The sequence below is a fragment of the Chiloscyllium plagiosum genome, chromosome 19, assembly GCF_004010195.1.
Source record: "Chiloscyllium plagiosum isolate BGI_BamShark_2017 chromosome 19, ASM401019v2, whole genome shotgun sequence".
NCBI lineage: Eukaryota > Metazoa > Chordata > Chondrichthyes > Orectolobiformes > Hemiscylliidae > Chiloscyllium > Chiloscyllium plagiosum.
Genome location: NC_057728.1, coordinates 54,399,013 through 54,420,511, shown reverse-complemented (window position 1 = coordinate 54,420,511; position 21,499 = coordinate 54,399,013). Strand labels below are relative to the sequence as shown.

Here is a 21,499-nt window from a genome sequence, read left to right as displayed (position 1 = left end):
TTCCAACCTTCCTGCTCAGCAACACCTTCATGACCTGTCCCACCTGTCCATCTTCCTTCCCACCTATCCGCTCCACTTTCCCCTCTGACCTATCATCTTTACCCCCATCTCTATCTACCCTATCGTACTCTCGGCTCCCTTCCCCCCAGCATCACCCCGCCTCCCATTTATCTCTCCATCCCTTCGGCTCACAGCCCCATTTCTGATGAAGGGCTTTTGCCCAAATGTCGATCTTCCTGCTCCTCAGATGCTGCCTGACCTGCTGTGCTTTTCCAGCACCACACTCTTGACTCTAACCTCCAGCATGTGCAGTCCTCACTTTTGCTTAGTGGCTTGGAGGAGAACCTGCAGGTGGTAATGTTCCCATGAATCTGCTGCCCTCCTCCTCAATTTACTGAGGGCACAATTTTGGAAGATGCAGAGACAGCCTAAGTTGGTGGGGACATGGAATGAGCCATGGACGGTATGGAGAATGAAGGAGCTTGGTTAAGGCCTTTTACACTAGTTTGTGAATCATCAGTGTGGCTATGTTGGCCGAAGATAATTGTGAGCTGTATGTATGAGATGGCTAACCCCATCATTGGACCAGCGAGATCAGGAATACATGGTATAAGCTAGCTACCTGCAGCATTATTCCACACCAGTGAAAATTGCCAAAACTGCTAATAGAGATGGGAATCCTGGATTAGGTGCATATACCACTGTTATAGAGTCGCCAAAGTTGGCCCCAATTCAGCAAAAATCCAGTCCTTAAATCTTTCAACTCAGAGAGGAGGGTGGGACAAATTGAGAATAACGGGACAACTCTTCTGTGTTGTGAAATGTGGTGCTGGAAAAGCACAGCCGATCAGGCAGCATCTGAGGAGCAGGAGAATGGACATTTCAGGCATAAGCCCTTCATCAGGAATCCTTGAGTGGCTTGGAGGAGAACTTGCAGATGGTAATGTTCCCATGAATCTGCTGCCGTCCTCCTCAAGTTACTGAGGCCACAAGTTTGGAAGATGCATAGACAGCCTAAGTTGGTGGGGACATGGAAGGAACCATGGACGTTTTGGACAATGAAAGGCCTTGGTTAATGCCTTTTATTCTAGTTTGTGAATCCTGATGAAGAGCTTATGCCCGAAACATCGATTCTCCTGCTCCTCGGATGCTGCCTGACCGGCTGGGCTTTTCCAGCAACACACTCTCGACACTGATCTCCTGCACCTGCAGACCTCACTTTCCCCCTGTGCTGTGAAATGCCTTGTGACATTTGTCTATGGTAAAGGTGTTATATTAATGAAAGTTAGAGTTATACATAAAGCTATTCCTATCCATAAAGGAACTCGGACACAGTTTTGATTCGCTAGGCAAGATGAGGATTTATATTCAGGTATTGGTTAACAGGAGAGCTGGAACATTTAGCTCAGGAACATTGTACTGAAGGCAAGCTTCAGATCAAAGTGATGTGGGTCAGCATGACATTCTGGAGAAAACCCACTCAAAGGGAAACTACATCAAAGAATATGTGACTGAATTGTCTAAAACCTGGATTGACAGATAGTTTTATAGAACGTGTTAAAGGAAGAGAGAGAAGTCAAAAAGTGTAGAGATTTAAAGAGGAAATACCAGAAATTGGAGTATCTTATTTCATGGAATTTGGGCTTCACTGGCTAGGTTGACATTTACTGCCTATTGCAAAGGGTAGTTCAGAGTTAACCACATTGCTGTGGAGTCTGATGTCATTCAGAGCAGATGAGGATTGCAGATTCCCTTTCCTAAAGGGTGGGAGTGAACCAGATGGAGTTTTAACAATTGACTGGTTGCCATCAGACTAGAATTTTATTGAATTCAAACTTCATCATCTGCTGGGGTTCAAACATGCCCTCAGAACATCAGCTGAGGTCCTGGATTACTACTCCAGTCACATTATTAGAATACTGAACAGCCTGGACAGAGTGGATATTGGGAAGATGTTCCCATTGACAGGAGAGATGAGGACCTGAGGGCGCAGCCTTGGAGCAAAGGGAAGACCTTTTAGAACGGAGACAAGGAGAAATCTTCTTAGCCAGAGAGTGGTGAGTCTGTGGAATTCATTGTCAGAGAAGGCTACAGAGCTTAGGTCATCGAGTATACTTAAAACAATTCTTGATTGCCAAGGGGATGAAAGATTACAGGGAGAAATTGGGAATGCTGGCATTGGAGAATTAACAATATCACAGAGCTTTGTGAATCTGATGGAAACTGCATAAGTAAAACAAGACCTTGCTGAATCAGGAGCAAGTATATGTCATTGAGCACTGAGGTGTGGAGGGAACAGGACATTGGGTGAGTTAGCACATGGGCTGCAAATACACATCTTTGATAATACACTATGAACTGAAAGCCATTCCTCCCCCACCAATCTTCAAGCCACTCATTTAACTCCTTGACTTTAATTGCTCTATGCTAATTTGCCATGTTTCAGGGAGTAATCCTGAGATTACCACTTTGGAGATCCTGATTTTTAAATTCAGTTCCTAACTGTTCAGCAGAATTTCTTTTCTAACCCTACCAATGTTGTTGGTACCAATGTGGAGGACAGCTACTGGATCCCTCATCTCCCTCTCCGAGTTCTTCTCTAGCCCTAAGGTGATGTCCTTAACCCCAGCACTGGGCAGTAACAAATCCTTTTGGACTCCCACTTGTGACCATCTTCCTAATGATACTGTCCCCTCCTATACTACATTCCTATTCTCTTCCCCCATTTGAAAGGCTTCCTTCTTGGTTAGTTTGCTCATCCTCCTTGCAGTTCTCATTCTCATTCACACCGTTTGCAAGAACATCAAAATCATTGGACAATTTGGGAAAGCAATTTTGGGAAAGCAAATCTTAGCAGGACTTATACACTTAATGGTAAGGTCCAAGGGAGTGTTGCTGAGCAAAGGGACCTTGGAGTGCAGGTTCGTAGTTCCCTGAAAGTATGATCACAGGTAGATAGAATAATGAAGAAGGCGTTTGGTATGCTTTCCTTTATTGGTCAGAGTATTGAGTACAGGAGTTGGGAGGTCATGTTGCAGCTTACAGGATATTGGTTAGGCCATTTTTGGAATATTGCGTGCAATTCTAGTCTCCTTCCTATCAGAAGGATGTTGTGAAACTTGAAAGGGTTCAGAAAAGATTTACAAGGATGTTGCCAGGGTTGGAGGGCTTGAGCTATAGGGAGAGGTTGAAAAGGCTGGGGCTGTTTTCCCTGGAGCGTTGGAGGCTGAGGGGTGACCTTATAAAGGTTTATAAAATTATGAGGGGCATGCTTAGGATAAATAGACAAAGTCTTTCCCCTGGGGTCGGGGAGACCAGAACTAGAGGGCATAGGTTTAGGGTGAGAGGAGAAAGATATAAAAGAGACCTAAGGGGCATCTTTTTCAAGCAGAGGGTGATACGTATATGGAATGAGTTGCCAGAGGAAGTGGTGGAGGCTGGTATAATTACAACATTTAAAAGGAATCTGGATGGGTCTATGAATAGGAAGGGTTTGGAGGGAAATGGGCTGAGTGCTGGCAGGTGGAACTAGATTGGGTTGGGATATCTGGACGGCATGGACGAGTTGGACCGAAGGGTCTGTTTCCATGCTGTATATCTCTATGATTCTATGATTCTACGATTCATATGATAAAGCAATGTTTATATGAATTCACTATATGGTTAGTAAAAGGATCACATTAGTGGTACAAAATTGCCAAGCAATGTCCACATCCAGCAAGAGAACGCTAACCATCCCCTCCTTGACATTCAATGGATGACTGTTGCTGAATTCTTTACTATCAACATCCTGGGGATTACCATTGACTAAAAACTGAGCTGGACTAGTCATAGAAGTACAATAGCTACAAGAGAAGATTGGATGTTAGGATTACTGCAGCAAATAACTCACCTCCTGACTCTCCAAAGCCTGTTTAACATTTACAAGGCACAAGTCAGGTGGGTGATGGAATACTTCCTCCTTACTTGGTTGAGTGCAGCTTCAGTAACACTCAGGATGCTTGATACCCACCAGAAAAAAGCAGCCCACTTATTTGGAACCAAATCCACAAACATTCACTCCCATCATCACCAATATTCAGGTAGCAGCAGTGAGTACCATCTATAAGATCCATAAGAAATTCATTATGTGGAGGTGCCAGTATTGAACTGGGTGGACAAAGTGAAAAATCACATGACACCTCGCTACCTGAGGAAGGAGCTTGTGGTTTCACATAAACCTGTTGACTATATTCCAGTGTCAAGTGACTTTTGACTTTATACAAAATTCACCTTAGACAGCACCTTCCAAACCAAATCTATGCTCTATCTTTCTTAGGAAACTTTCACTAAATAATCTGCCAATACCTTAGCCACAAAATTTAATCATTTTTACAAGCATTAAAGAGGCCTATCCCATTTTTTATTTCTCGGCTGCAATCCCCACAGAAATAGTAAGGTAAATGGTAATGAAGACTTTCACTCCCTTGGAACAGATTCAAATTTGGTTGGACAGCCTCGTGGTCCTACATATTTCAGCTACCCAAAGAGACCTCTGCCATTTCAATCTCTACTGACAGAGGAAGCTACCTATTAACATGAAGCAATATTACTAATGCTCATATCTCAACAGAATCTAGAGATGAAAACAAAGCACACATTTATATAGCCCTTTTCATGACCACCTGGCATCGCAAATCATTTTGCAGCTACTAAAATAATTCTGAAGTGTTGTAATGTCAGAAATGAAACCGCTAATATGTATATAACAAGCTCCCACAAATTAAACAAAGAAATGACTTGTTTAAATGTTGATTGAGAGATGAAAGTGAGCCTGGACCCTGGGAATATCTCCCCTGCTCTTCCTTACTGTAGATCCTTTTACATCCACCAAACTTTTAAAATAATTTCATTCACAGGATGAGGGCATCACTGGTTAGGTCAGCATTTATTGCCCATCCCTAATGGCCCACTGGACAGTTAAGAGTTGACCACATTGCTGTGGGTCTGGAGTCACAGGTAGGCCAGACAAGGTAAGGACGGCAGTTTCCTTCTTTAAAGGACATTAGTGACCCAGATGGGTTTTATCCCCTGACAATTGGCAATGGACTCACAGTCATCATTAGACTTCTAATTCCAGATTTTTTTTTACTGAATTCAGATTTCCCTACCTGCATGGCAGGATTCAAACTCAGACCCCCAGAAAATTACTCGCGTCTGAGGATTAACAGTCCAGTGATAAGACCACTAAGCCATCACCTCCCTGTGAAGCTATGTTTTAACATCTTATCTGAAAGGCCTTGAACAATGCGGCACTCCCCTTGGTACAGTTATGTACAATGGAAATGTCAGCCTTGATTTTATACTCAAAGCCTGGAATGTGTCTTGAGTCCAGAACCTTGCAGCTCAGACATTGAGAGCCTTACCACTGAGCCTTCAGGTTGCTGCAACCATTGGTGCTGCTCTCTCATTAGAGAGAGAAGTGACTGGTGGTGATTAACCTGCAGGCTTCAGGCAAGGGAAGCAGTTGAGAAGGAAAGCCCTTCATGGTAACCTCAACCTGTGTCGGGAATTGAGCCCACACTGTTGGCATCACACTGCTCTGTAAACCAACGATCCAGCCAACCGAGCTAAACCTATTCAGTAAAGCCAATAGCTAAAGGAATGAACTTGCCTTCAGGCTTAACAGGGGCATTGATACTAGAGTCACATAGAAATTCCTGCAGCATGGAAACAGGTCATTTATCCAATGTTTCTGCTCTACATGAGAGTCCTTCTGACTACTTCCTCTCATAGTATCTGTATATTTTTCCATTCCTGTCCTCTTCAAGCTATACTTCCCCTTTAATGTTTCTATACCTTTCACCTCTCACATTCTCTTTTGGAAAAATGGTGACTAATTTATATCTATGACCCCCTTTTTAAGGTATCTCCCGTAAGTAGAAATGTCTTCTCCACATCAACACTGTTGTACCCTTTCAACATTTTAAAGTTAAAAATCACACAACACCATGTTATTGTCCAACAGGTTTAATTGGAAGTACTAGATTTCAGATGAAGGAGCGACGCTCCGAAAGCTAGTGCTTTCAATTACATCTGTTGGACTATAACCTGGTGTTGTGTGATTTATAACTCCAGTCTAACACCGACATCTCCAAATCATAACATTTTAGGAGCCTCCTGCGAAGCGCTTCTTTGATGTTTCCTCCGGTGTTTATAGTGGTCTGTCCCTGCCAGTTGTCAACCGGAAGCGGCAGGGACAGACCACTATAAACACCAGAGGAAACATCAAAGAAGCGCTTCGCAGGAGGCTCCCAAGCGCTGATGATGTCGCCTAGCCAGGGGACGAAACGTTTGCAACAAAAACTTCCAGCTTTGTACACTCCAGTCTAACACCGACATCTCCAAATCATAACATTTTAAAGATCTCTGTTGGGTCATTCCCCTCTCCTTTAATTATTCCTGATGGTCATAACCTCTCTTTTATGATATGACCTTTGTAAACCTTATTTCCAACTTTGCACCAAGTGTTTCCATGATTTTTTTATAATATGGAAATCAGAGTTGAGCCTAGTCCTTGATTCAGGGCTAAACAAGATGATATAGAGCTTTACAATAAGTTCACTGCTTTCAAATGAAGTGGTAATCAAAAAGAGTAGGAATGGATATTTCACCGGAGGTATGTTATATATTAATGATCTGGATGAAAAGACTGGGGGCATTCTAATGAAGCTTGCCAATGATACGAAGTTAGGTGGACAGGCAGGTAGTACTGAGGAAGTGGGGAGGCTGCAGAAGGACCTAGACAGTTTGGGAGAGTGGTCCAGGAAATGGCTGATGAAGTTCAATGTGAGCAAATGCGAGGTCTTGCACTTTGGAAAAAAGAATACAGGCATGGACTACTTTCTAAACGGTGAGAAAATTCATAAAGCCAAAGTACAAAGGGATCTGGAAATGCTAGTCGAGGATTCTCTAAAGGTAAACATGCACATTGAATCCGTGATTAAGAAAGCAAATGCAATGTTGTCATTTATCTCAAGAGCTAAAAATGTGTTGCTGGAAAAGCGCAGCAGGTCAGGCAGCATCCAAGGAACAGGAGAATCGACGTTTCGGGCATACATTTCTTCAGCCAGAGAGGGGTGGGCCTGTGGAATTCATTGCCACAGAGTGCAGTGGAGGCTGGGACGCTAAATGTCTTCAAGGCAGAGATTGACAAATTCTTGATGTCACAAGGAATTAAGGGCTACGGGGAGAATGCGGGTAAGTGGAGTTGAAATGCCCATCAGCCATGATTAAATGGCGGAGTGGACTCGATGGGCCGAATGGCCTTACTTCCGCTCCTATGTCTTATGGTCTTATGACATCTGGGGGAATGTAAGGAAAATCTCAGTATGTAACAGAGCGCAGGCCATGCAATTGAAGATCTTACACAAGGCTCATATGGCGCCAGAGAGGCTAGGTAAGTTCAAGAGAGGAGTATCATCAGGGTGTCCCAAATGTAAAATTAGTATAGGCACTCTTACACACTGTTACTAGTCCTGTTGTAAGATCCAGAGGTACTGGAATGCTAAGGTAAGGGAGCTAAAGGTTATCCTGGGGATTGAAATTACCGTGGATCCGGTATTTCTTGTTTTGGGATTGCTAAATTTGCCCTCTATGGGGGAATATGGGAAGAGGTTGTGTAATATTCTCACCCACTGTGTGAGGAAGAACATTCTGGTGAATTGGATGCCAGAAAAACCATTAGGTCTAATGGGGTGGCATAAGCTGGTGATGGAACATCTCCCCCAAGACTACCTCACAAATATGGTGCACCACAAAACGGAACAGTTCTACAAGGCGTGGCAGCCCTTTATAAATTACATTGATGATGACTTATCGGCAATACTAATCAAGGCCGTGGTATAACCATGGGAATCAGTATGGGTGCCTGTGGAGCCCCAGGAGGAGGAGACTGGGGGAAAGAGAATATGGGTACTGTAGATGGTGCTCCAAGGGATGGGAGCCTCAGTGGAGGTGTGATGAGTCAGATAGAATAAAGTTGTGAGATATTATTTAATTTAAGTTATTTGAATTTAGTTTAAGTTAGTATTTATTTAATATGTTTGTAGTTTAGTTTAAGTAAAGTAGATGTGTTTGCTTTGGTCGAATAGTAGGTTGTTTATTAACAATGGTAGTGTGTTATGGCCTTTTTTGTACTGCCTTTTCTTCTGTTTTGAAGATGTTATTCTTTTTCTTTTTTATAAATGTTTCGTAAAAGATATAAAAAGGTTTTCAATAAAAATATTTATTAAAAAAAAGACAAGTAATGGTGGGAATGGTTTCTTCTTAACCTGAATCAGTCATGCCAAGTAACAAGGCCAGTAGTGATAGGAATTGGCATCCTGCATTTTCTGAATGCCAATGCATCAATATTCAAAAGGAGGCACTGAACATCATAGTGCAACCTAATGAAACAATTCTGCTGCTTTCAGTAAATAACACATATTTATCTTTCTTTAAAAGAGTAATAAATCCTAATCTTTCTTAAAATAAATACCTTTTCTGAAAAATAATCATTGACCTGATCAGACATCTCTTTGACATTTTGGAGCACAGCAATCTCAAGGACCTGAATCTGCATGCATAGAAACACAATACATCATTCGGCCTTCAGGACTACTCTACCATTTGATCTGATTGTGGCTGTTCCTCCAACTCAACATCCTGTTCGCACTTTGTCCCCAGACCTTTGAATTTCTTTAGCCCTCAGAACTATGTCTAACTCCTTCTTGAAAACATTCAATGAATTGGACTCAACCGATGACAGGCGCGGGCAAAGCACCGAAGGCTTGTGAGAGTGAGGGTGTATGTGTATGTTGTGGGGAGGGGGTAGGAGAGTGGATGAGCTGGAGGTGGTGAGGTGAGGAGGGGGCTGGGTGTAACAGAATTGCATGGTAGCTATTTCTACCTCTGAGCCTGCAAGCTCAAACTTTGGGACTATTTGAAATCCTGACTCCCACTTTGGGAAGAGAATCAAGATTAGAGTGGTGCTGGAAAAGCATAGCAGGTCAGGCAGCATCCAAGGAGCAGGAAAACCAACGTTTCGGGCAAAAGCCCTTCATCAGGAATCAGATTTTCCTGCTCTCGGATGCTGCCTGACCTGCTGTGCTTTTCCAGCACCACACTTTCGACTCTGATCACCAGCATTTGCAGTCCTCCCTTTCGCCATTTTTGCCTCCCACTTTGGGAAGCCTTGCCCTGGAGTTTTGGCTTGGGTTAATCAGGGGCCTTTAGCCTACCTTTACCTGGTTTAAAGACAAGGGGCTACTGCAGAGACAAGTGCATATCTAATACTGCTCAATCCTTATGGCAACTACACACACACTGCATGAAAATTACTCAAGACAGCAGAGAAAATGAGCCTGGCCAACCTCACATCTACAGGAGATGTGCTAAGCAAATATAGATGGAACGTCCACTTTGATTCTTTTTAACGGTGTGTCAAGTGTTAAGATTATCTGGTTGATCAAAAGACAACTTCTTACATAATTGCGGCCTTTAGTCCTGAACTGTGCATCACAAAACATGAACTTACACTCGACACTATGCAGCAAGTGGATTATCAAATTAGGATCACCTGTTGTGAAGCTTAAAGAAAAAAATAAAACATTTCTAAAAAGACGTAAGTTAAATCATTACTTTGAAAACTACCTGTTTCAACTAGTCCTTGTAATCATTTTGATTAAATGACTTATTGTGATAGCTGATTATTCAATAGGCCTATTTTAACCCTACATGTATAGCAAGTGTTTCCTTATTTTCAACATTTGCTTCTTACAATGTTATCCGGGGTTTCATCCATTTGGTGATCAAAATGATTTATTTTCACAACAAATGGACTAAATCTCCTTTGAAATTTATGGCTATTCAGGCAGAGTAATTGCAATGATATTAGTACAATCAGAGAGTACAAAGTAACTGATCAAAAATGCCGATAAATTGAGTCGATTATAATTGTAGCATTTTCTTAACTCACACAATGTGGTCAAGATAGGGCCTACTGCCTATATAAGTGGAATGGAAAAGGTTTTTGGTCTTGTTTCTGTATCAGTTCCCTTAAGGAAAGAATGGCTAGATGTTGCCTCCGACATGACGAGGAAATAACAACCTCTTCAAGTTGGGACTGTGAATGACTTGGAGCTGATAGAAAGAAAGCTGTGCACTTGTACAGCAGTTGCCTTGAACTCCAGGTATTCCAAAATGCTTTATCGGCAATGGAGCATTATGAGGTGTAGACAATGTGGGAATCGTGACAACCAATTTGCACACAACAAGCTTAGACAAAATACAATGTGATGGATTACCTGATGGTACTGCTATTTATCTCCTCCCCTGTGGTTCAGTGGTTAGCATTGCTGTCTTTCAGTCACAAAATTGCAATTTATTAAATAAAACCCAAAGGTAAGACATAGGCCAATCAACCCAATTGGCTTATGCTGGTATTTATGTACCATGCAAGTCTTCACCCAACCTCCTTATTTCATCCTATCAACCTGTCCTTCTATTCTTTTCTCCTTAATGGACTTGTTTAATTTCTATTTAAAGGTACTGACACAATTTGACTTAACCTTGTAGTCCCTGTGGGAGGGAACTCCACATTTTAACTTCTCTCTGGTTAGAGAATTTTCTCCTGAATTCTCAATTGGGTTCATCTGTCACCATGTTATTTTTATGACCCATAACTTTGATCTAGTTTGAGGGTGGAAACATAAGATTTGGACTCTTCAGAAGCCTGGTTTCCCTGAATGTCACCCATTCCTCCACTCCAAGATCATGAATTGGCCGAAGACTGGAATTCTGCTCCTCACTCGAGCTAAGATCCCATTTCAGAGAGCTCTTTAGTCCCAGCAGTAGCAGCAGATACAGAGGAACACCACTACTTCCATGTTCATTCCCAAACCAGACAGCATCCAGATTTGGAAATCACTTCACCCATTCCACCACTGTCACTGGGTCAAAATCTTGGAAGCCCTCTTCTAGGGGTTGCAGCACTAGAGGACCCAATGGACTGTAGCAGGCCAAGACAATGACTTATTGCCATCTTCTCAAGAGGCAATTAGCAGCAGGCAACAAGTGTTGACCTGGCTTTGTAATGCCCACATCCCATTAAAAAACGTTGAACAAATTTAGTAAGATTTCACATAAGAGACTATTAACTAAAGCACAAAGCGATGGAATGATAAAGGATCACTGCATAGGAAAGAAGAATATTCTGATCAGAGTTGTAAATTAGGAGGAGGAAGGAAGAGAAGAAATGTGTGTCTGCATGGGATTCCTCTGGGTGCTCCAGTTTCCTCCCAAAGTCCAAAGACATGCAAGTTAGGTGAATTGGCCAAGCTAAATTGCCCCATAGTTTTCAGGGATGTGTAAGTTAGGGGCATTAGTCAGGGGAAATGTAGAATAATAGGGTAGGGGAATAGGACTGGGTAGGATACTCTTCGGAGCGTCGGTGTGGACTTGTTGGGCCAAATGGCCTGTGTCCACACTGTAGGGATGCTATGATTCTATAATTCATTGAACGTGGCAAAATTACAATCTCCAGGGAAGTGGTACTGAGCTAACAGGGAGCTGTTGGGCTGACAAATCACCAGGTTCAGATGCACGTTATCTTAGAGTCTTAAACATAATTGCTACTGCATTGCTATTAATTTTTCATAATTCCCTAGATTTTGGAAAGGACCTTTAGACAGCCAAGTAGCAAATAAAGCCTCTCTGTTCAAAAAGGGTGAGAGACAGACAACAGGAAATGAAAAGTCAGTTAGCTTGATGTCTGTTTGTGGGAAGAGATTAGAATCGATCTCTGAAGAAGTTATAGTTGGGTATTTGAAAAACGCAAGGTAATGTGGAAGAATCAACATGATTTCGTGAAAGAAAATCATCTTTGACCAATTTATTTTTGTTCTTTGAAGGAATAATGTGCACTAGTGAGACCACTTCTCAAAGACTGAACAGTTTTGATCTCCTTATTTAGGAAAGATGCAAATACACTGGAAGTGATTCAAAAGAGGTTTTCTAGATTGATACCCGGAATGAGTGCGTGTCTTATGGGGAAAGAGAGAGCAGACTGAGCTGTAAACAAAAAATTCTGGAGATCACAGCAGGTCAGGCATCAACAGACTGAGCTTGTTCTCACTGGACATTAGGAGAGCGAGGGGTGACTTGAATGAAGAGCATAAGATAGCCAATAGCTATCTCTCAACCACTAACATTAAAACAGCTGATTTACTCACTTCCATATTATTTAACTGTTGACAGGACCTTGCTGTGTGCAAACATGTAGCTGGGTACCGTATTCAACCTTCTAACATTTCAAAAGTGCTTCAATGGCTGCATAATGATATCCTGAGGCTGTGACCAAGCATTGAATAAAGCAAGTCTTTCTCTCTGTACTTTAGCTTTCACAATGCTGGGAGGTGTTGTAAACACAACTTCAACATCTCCCCTGGGTGTGGTTGAAGCAGAGTAATTTGACCACCAAAATCCAGTCAAAAGTGTTATACGTGTCACAGCCAGCTTTTGTCATTGAATGATTAATAAAGCATATTTACTTCAATCAAACTGGAAATTTTAGGGAAATAGGTAAAAAAAAATCTACCTAGCCACGTGAATCAGACAAGCACTTATACTTCCTCAGCAACTGTGAGCACGTCACTATCTTTTCTACCTTACATGTAAACGACTTGAGGTGGCCTGAGACTGTGAAAGGTGCTATGTAAATGCAGTTCTTTCTACTGTTGTTCACTGTAAATTTCTTTCTTTTAAGAATTGGAGGATTACCACACAGTAAAGGACAGAAGAACTTGCATTTATCCAGCATGTTTCATGCTCATGACATATCACAAGGTTTATAAAATTATGAGAGGCATGGATAGGGTGAATAGCCTTTTCCCTGGGAAGGGGAGCCCAGAACTAAAGGGCATAGGTTTAGGGTGAGAGGGGAAGAATTTAAAATGGACCTCGGGGGAAACTTTGCCATGCAGAGGGTGGTACGTGTATGGAATGTGTTGTTTGAGGAAGTGGTGGAGGCTGGTACAATTACAACATTTAAAAGATGTCTGGATGGGTATATGATGAATAGGGAGGGTTTAGAGGGATATGGCAAAATGGGACTCGACCTGTTTCCAAGCTGTACATCTCTATGACTCTATAACTTCACAGTCAACAAAGTGGCATAGTGGATCAGTGGTTAACACTACTGCCTCACAGCAACAGGCTTGATAGGCTGAATGGTCTCTTTCCTCCCTGTAGGAAGTCTATCAAGCGCTTTCTTTTGAAATGTAGTCCATGTTGTAACGTTTGAAACAGTCAGAATACACAGAGTAACAATCCCACAGACAGCAATTTTGTAATGACTAGATGATCTATTTTTGTGATGCTGCTTGAATGGTAAATATTGGCCTGGACACTAGAGTTAGTTCCCCTGTCCTACTTGGATGATGGGATATTTTACACTCACCAGACCAGGCAGGTAGGTGGGCCTTCGGTTGTAATGTGTCATCTGAAAGCCGGCACCTGGGATAATGCAGTGCTCCCTCAGTACCGCAGTTGCAATGAATATTCTGTCACTATTCAAACGAGGAACTGCGTGCAAGTGTGTAAAACACTGGGCTGTCTATTCTGGGGGGAGGCAGTGAGGAAATTAATTGCTACATCCAAACTGCTGAGGTCAGGGAGCGAGAAATAGTAAACACTTGCACGCTTAAAACCTCAGGTCAATGAGTGGTTTTGTTTAACATCCGTAACTGAGTATCACAACTGGCTCTTGCTGTCTGGAGGTTGGAGTGACTGTCTTTAAAGTGCAAATGTGAAATATGCAAGACTAGTGGGTGGGGGGAGGGGTTCAGTACTTTTTGTCTTTTTCTGTGGCGTTATTTCCTCGCCCCATCCCATCTCCCCTTCAAGCGTTCCTCACAAACGTAACCGCAAATTCAGACCCACTTTACTATCCAGAGTTTCCGCTGAGCGATAATGGGGCCGGTGACTCTGAGCCAGAATTGTTAAAGTTTGATAAAAACGAGAAGGAAACTGGGGAAGGACGAGCAGAGGCTGGAGTGAAACTGAACGAAGAGGTGGAGGTTCAATTTCAAGGGGCAGCATTGGAGGGAGAAGAATAAAGCTAAAATCAATCATCAATAGCATGGGGTGGGGGGGGGGAGGCTTATAAAATGAAATCAAAAGCGCTTCATCTGCAGCTGGCCAGGAAATCACGTTAGTCTCCCCCCCCCCCCCGCACAAAATCTCCAGCAGTTGGCACAGAGCAGGAACGGAAGCTGTTGAGAGTTAAGATTAGTGCAGGTCAGGTTTAGTTACAAACTGTTCCTACATTTTTTTTTTGCAGCCCGCCCCCTCACAGATGCAATTCCCACCTCCCGGTTATGCTGCAAGGTTTTCTGGAAAAAAAACAGTTGTCCTTTCAGGCTGACCTGGGACAGTTGGAGATTGCCCGCGGGGTGGGGAAGACACTTGGATTAGCTTCACAGCTGTGTGTTGTGTTGAAAGCCCAGGAATGGTCAAGCTTTCTCTCTCTCTTTTTCTTTCAGCTGTTCTGGTTTTCAACATTTGCCACCCACCAAGGTGCGAACAAAAACTTCGCTTTCGCAACAATAATGACTTGCATTTCTATAGCGCCTTCTCAGTGCAAAATGCCTCCAAGCACTTCTTGGGAACAAAATTTGACATCGAGCCACGTCGAGAAATCTGAGGACAACTCATCAAGTCTCGTCCATCAGCACCTTCCAAACCCATCCAGAAGGACAAGGGCAGCAGATACATGGGAACACCAGCCCCTTCCTGTTCAGCTCCAAGCTCGGGGTGGCTCAGTGGTTAACACTGCTGTCTCACAGCACCAGGGACCCAGGTTCAATTTCAGCTGACTGTGTGGAGTTTGCACATTCTCCCTGTGTCTGTATGGGTTTCCTTCTGGTTTCCTCCCACAGTCTAAAGATGTGCTGGTAAGGTGAATTGGCTGTTCTAAATTGCCCATTGTGTTAGGTACATTAGTTCGATGGAAATGGGTCTGGGTGGGTTATTCTTTGGAGGGTTGGTGTGGACTTATTGGGCCAAAGGGCCTGTTTTCACACTGTAGGTAATCTAATCTATTTACTATCCTGACTTGGAAATGTATCACAGGCTCAAAATCCTGGAACTCCTGCCTGAACACACTTTGGATGTCCTTATACTATGAGGATGGTAGCAGTTTAAGAAGCTGGCTCACCATTACCTTCTCCAGAACTAGTAGAGGTTGGGCAATAAGCACCGGCCTAGCCAGCGATGCCCACAACCCATGTGTGAATGTTGAAGAAATAATTTCGGGCTGGTAACTAAAGGTCACAGAGATAAGATGTGCTTTACAAACCTAACGGGGAATGCTAGTTAATGAGACAGAGTGATTTAGGAAGGGATTCCCATCAATTAAGGCTGAGGTAGCAGATGACACTTCCATCATTAGCAATTTTAAAACAAGGGGAAGAATTTGAAAATTGAAATATTGCCTGATTAAAGGATTTGATGTGGTTCACCAAAGTTCGAACTTGGGTGCAAGTTATGATACAATCAGCAGCGATTCAGATGAGCTCAGGTTTACATGGGATTATGCAATACACAGAATTCACGGAGCACTTAAACCAAACGGCTCATGCGCCAGATGAGCTTCATCCATCCTTTTCTACCTAAACTTAGATATTTTCAGTTAGCTTTCTATTTCTGCACTTGACATTTCTTCTTCTCACGGACAGACTAAGCACGTACTGACGTCCGTGTCCTTCACTAGGAATGTTCTGGCCTGTCAAGGTCTGTCTGTCCAGAAGACTCTCCCACTCTTTTATCATCTGCAATAGGAATGATTGACTACATTAGAAATGCACCTTCCTTGACCACTTGGTCTTGGGGTGGGACTCAAACCCAGAGCTTCTGGCTCAGAGGCAAGGACATTACCTACAGCAACAGAAGACCGCCATTGTGTTCGCTGTAAGGAGTGCACTGTTGAAGATTAAAAATCACACAAAACCAGGTTATAATCCAACAGGTTTAATTGGAAGCACACTAGTTTTTGGAGCGCTGTTCCTTCGTCAGGTGGTGGTCAACCACCACCCCAGTCCAACACTGGCATCTCTAAATCATGACCGTTGAAGGTGCCATCTTTCAGATTTGGTGTTAAATTGAATCTGCCTTGTCAGAGGAAACATTGACCTAAAAGAAAAGCAGGGAAGTAATTCCGCTGTATTTGAAGCGGAATTTGTTCCTCTGGGAACATGGTTCAAATCCCAACATGGCACATTGTCTCAGTTTAATTAATTAACAAGATCTGGAATTAGAAACCAGTCTCAGCAATGGTGACCATGAAACAAATTGATTGTTGAAAACCCATCTGGTTCTCTTTTGGAAGGAAATCTGCCTTCCTTGCCTGGTCTGGTCAATGCGAGACACAAAACCCAAATATGATTGACTTCTAACTGCCCTAAATGAAGGCCTAAGAAAGTCACTCAGTTGAAGGGAAATTAGGGATATACAAAAATAACCTCCATATCCTGTCAAAGAATAAATGCCCTGATCAACATTTATCTTGCAATCAACATGCCTGGTCATTATGACATTGCCATATATGGGAATTTGCTGGTTAGAATTTGGCTGCTTATTATAATAGTGGGTGGACATGAAAAGTACTTAATTGGATGCACTTTGGGATCTCCTCAGATGGTGAAAAATGCTATATTAGTGCAGTCTTTCTGATTTTGTTCTTTCAAAAGAGGCATCAGAAGAAAATAATGGGGTTTTAATAATCTGGAGTGCAGTTGCAATTCACAAATTATGATACACGTTTTGTTTTCTCTACAAAGCATAAATATTAAATGACTTACTTGAACTCAGTTGTCATAGTGATAGCTGTTGTTATGCCTCCATGGCTTAGGCCTTTATTTTTTTCCTCAACCAACGGTGAAAGAAACACATTTGCTGTTGTGGGAGTTTACTGTGGGTAAATTGGCTCTGGTGTTGCCTGTGCTTTTATATTCAAGATTAGAGTGGTGCTGGAAAAGCACAGCAGGTCAGGCAGCAACTGAGGAGCAGGAAAATCAAAGTTTCAGGCAAAAGCCCTTCATCATTCCTGATGAAGGGCTTTTGCCTGAAACGTCGATTTTCCTGCTTCTTGGATGCTGCCTGACCTGCTGTGCTTTTCCAGCACCACTCTAATCTTGACTCTGATCTCCAGTATCAGCAGTCCTCACTTTCACCTGTATTTTTATATTATCTAGCCAATGAAACTCCATGAAGCCTAGCATTAGCGTCCTTATTGGCTAAGTTTATTGCGATTAATCCATCACTTAGATTGTGGAGGTACAGTCCTTGGAGGTGAGCAACATTGTATGAGCCACTCCACAAATTGATGGGGAGGTGCTGGTGTTGGACTGGGGTGGACAATGTCAGAAGTCATACGATACCAGGTTATATAGTCCAACAGGTTTACTTAAAATCACGCACTTTCAGAGGTTGTTCCTTCGTCAGGTGAAGTCCACAAAATGCACAAAGGGCCCAGCACAGGAAGTTGGCAGCTCAGAGGTTCTGGTGTCACAACAATGACCACACTTCAAAGTATTTAGTTGGTTATAAAAACACTTTGTGACATGCCAAATTTGTGAAAAGCTTAAGAATTTCTTCCTTAATTACGTCCTACTAGGATATAAACAAGCACATTCGTTTGAGGAGACATTTTATGTTTGTTCAAGAGTCTCAAGCTAAGTCAGTATCTCTTTCCCATCCCCAAGTATCCTTGAGAAGGTGTGGTGAACCACTATTCTGAAGCATTCTATGCTGTGTGGGTACACGCACAAAACTTTAAGTGGAGAAATCGCTGCTTTCCAGGTATAAATGTATAAATTAATTAACAAGACACTTATTTTTAACCAAAAATTTAAGAACTGACATTTATATGGTGCTTTTTTACATCCTCAGGATTCCTTGTTTTCAAACGATGTAGACAAACATGATAGTTTCTTTGTGCTCTGGAACATTGAACAATCAGCAATATTGATAAATGGGCAGGATACTTGTTTTGGTGTTGCTACTTGAAGGATAAAACTTGGCAAGGACAATGGGATAATTTCCTCTCCTTGAAAATATTGTGCTGAAATGGCTGTATACCTACTTGCATAGACAGAGGACTTGGTTGAATACCTCATTTGAAACAGGGCACCTCTGACAATGCGGCACTCCCTTATTGCACTGAAGTGTAAGTCTAAGCTGTTACACAATTACTGTGGAAGTTTTTTTTCCTTAAACTAAGCAGGCTGCAATTTGTAATATACCCTCTTAATACTTTTATAATTCCCACCATTTGTCTCTGGCAGATGTCCATTCAAAATAATTTAAAAAATTGCAACAAAGCTGTCATGGAACAAGATCTTAACTTTCGATTATCACTCTTTTGATTAAAAAGAGGAAAATGTATCTATTGGTTGCAGATACTTAAGTGTTAAGACCTGTCTTTGTTTACACTCGTTATATGATGGGGTAGAGTGGATTGTGGCTATCTATTGAACTTGCTGCTTTCATCTGTGAGAAAATGTGTGCCTACATGATGTCTTAACAATTATGTGGGGAACAGGGGCTGACTTTACAATGTTGACTTTGTAAACAAATCAGTGACCTTAGGGTCTATGATGTCCCCTAGATTTCTTTCCAAAGCAGAAAAAGGGAATTCAACTTCAGTGTAATGGATGTGATGGAGAGCATTAAAAAGATGTGTAAATCACCAAATGAAACTCTTCTCAAAGTGTTTGAAATACCTTCGCATTGCAGAACAAGGCTCAAAGAGCAGTTTCTCCACATCAGGAATGAGAGCTCTCCATAAGACTGTTATGAAGAAATTTGTATTTTGTTGACGCCGCTGAAATGCCCAGGGCAGTCATTGTTGTCATTAAGGCTGTCATTTGCTGATACAAAGCTAAAATAATTTATTTTTACATTCTAATATTTAAATCAATTTAAAAGGCCAACAATTATTGCTCATCCCTAATTGCCTTTGGAGGTTGCGATGAGCTGTCTTCTCAAACAGCTGCAGTCCGTGTGCTGTAGGTAGACCCACAATGCTGTTTGGGAGGGAGGTCCAGGATATTGACCCTGAAGGGACGGTGATATATTTCCAAGTCAGGATGGTGAATGGCTTGGAGAGTAACCTGCAGGACGTGGTGTTCCCATGTATCTACTTCAAGGTAGAGGTAACAGCTTTAAAAGGTGCTTTCAAAGAGCTTTGGTGAGTTGCTACAATGCATTGTGAAGATGGTACACAATGCTGCCATTATGTATTGGTGACAGAGTGAATGTTGAATGGGGTGGATTGGGTCAAACAATATGGCACTGGATTGGGTGCCAACCAATGGGGCTGTTTTGGCTTGGTGTCAAGCTCAAGTGCTATTGGAGCTGCACTTATCTCAGTGAGCGGATATTATTCTATCATACTCTGACTTGTGCCATTTAGATAGTGGGCACTTGGGGAGACAGGAGGTAGGTTATTCGTTAAGAGAATTCTGAGCCACTATGCTACTTTTGGTTCAGTTTCTGGTCAATAATAACCCCAGGATGAGGGAGCAATGGCAATGCCATCAAACTTTACAGACAACTGATTAGATTCTTCCCCTCCAGTGGCTCAGGGAGGTTTGCTGTGTGTACAAACTCAGAGAGCACAGTGTACAACTGAAGGAAGCTATTTGACCTATCCATCTCATCCTCCATAAACATTCTGGATTCAGGACATCATCAAATCCCTACAGTGTGGAAAAAGGCCATTGAGTCCAACAAGTTCACACCAACCTTCCGAAGAGTAACCCACCCAGACCCATCTCCTACCCTATTGCTGTACGTTTTCTGAGGGAATTGGTTCAGCTCAGTTGGCTGGATCGCTGGTTTACAGGGCAGTGTGATACCAACAGCATGGGTTCAATTCCCATCACTGGTTTGAGGTTACCATGAAGGACTCTCCTTCTCAACCTCGTCCCTTGCCCGAGGTCTGGTGGCCCTCAGGTTAAATCACTGTCAGTCACTTTTCTCTAATGAGAGAGCAGCCGCTATGGTCTGGTAAGACTATAGCAATACAACAGCAAAAAACACTTTCCCTGACTGATGCACCTAGCCTACACACCCCTGAACACAATGGGCAATTTAGCATGACCAATTCACCTAACCTGCACATCTTTGGATTGTGGGAGGAAATCGGAGCACCTGGAGGAAACCCACACAGACATGGGGAGAACGTGCAAACTCTACACAGACTTCACCCAAGGCTGGAATCAAACCCGGGTCCCTGGCATCGTGAGGTAATAGTGCTAACCATTGAGCCACCGTGCTACCCTAGCTAATGGCCTCAGAACGATTCCAGTTTTGCTGCATCTATTCCAGGTATTGGTTATTTTTGTTTGAAATGCGTTCTGACATTGAACCTGAAATGGCCATTTATTGGTTTGTAACTATGTCTTGCAGTCATGGATTAATGGCAACAGCTTGTATTTCTGTTGCACCTTTACCGGTGGTAAACAAACTGAAGGATCTTCACAAGAGTGTAATCAGATATTTGACACAAACACCGATATTAGGACAGATGACTAAAAACTTGTTCAGAGCTGTAGATTTTCAAAGATTCATTTTGCGTTTAAGTTGGTGTTAAGGTTTAACCTTCTCTGTTTCACTTAGCATCTTATGCACCTCTAATGTATTCCTAATTTGCTTTCACTGTGGCTTGAAGAGTCAGCAATTTTTTTTAAATCTTTTCTCATAAATCAGCTTACAGTAGCCATTCGCTTTGTGTCCTGCTCCACATCAGTTCCAGAATTTGCAACTTCTGTTTGACCCTTCATGTCCAGAACATAATGCAGTGTTCAAAGACGTGCATTGGCCAACACACTGTGCAGCTTTAGGCCGTTCTTGTATTGACCCGGTAATAACTCTCAAATGTTACACTGATTGCACCTTATGACCAGACAGGTTGAACATATGCATCCATTTTCACACCCAGATCTGTTCTGACACCACTCAGATGGATAGATTCCATTTTACCTTCCAATATTTACAATCTTATTTGTACTTTCTGCTCGGTTTATCTATCAAACTATCTGATGCTTACATGGGGGGGGGGGGAGAGGCATTTTATAAAAGGTGGGGAGCTGAAAGAACACAGAGTCTGGTATATTATTTGTGCACAAATCTTTGAAGATGGCATGACAAGTTAGCAAAGTATATCAGATTCTGGGCTTTAAAAACATTGGCACAAAACCAGGAAGTTATATCTAGTTTTTAAGAAGCACTGGTTTGTCGCTATTTTGGACCATGGTCTAATTTGGAGCACCTCACTTTAGGGAGAATGTGAAGGCTTTAGGGATACAGTAATTTAAAAACAAAAAGAGAAATATATTAAATTGGGGATTAGTTATGTGGGGAGACTGGGAAGCTGAGCTCTGAGCCTCATAGCAAAGAAGTTTAAGGAGATATTTGA

At 42.3% G+C, this 21,499-nt stretch overlaps 1 long non-coding RNA gene across 1 annotated transcript in view; it reads right to left on the bottom strand.

Annotated features, from left to right (window-relative positions):
* The window catches only part of LOC122559829, a 33,107-nt gene extending 19,553 nt beyond the window's left edge, over window positions 1-13,554 (bottom strand). Inside the window, exon 1 of the long non-coding RNA XR_006314567.1 lies at window positions 13,478-13,554. This is a non-coding gene — a long non-coding RNA (uncharacterized LOC122559829). The remainder of the gene's footprint in view (window positions 1-13,477) is intronic.
* Between the last annotated feature and the right edge of the window lie 7,945 nt (window positions 13,555-21,499).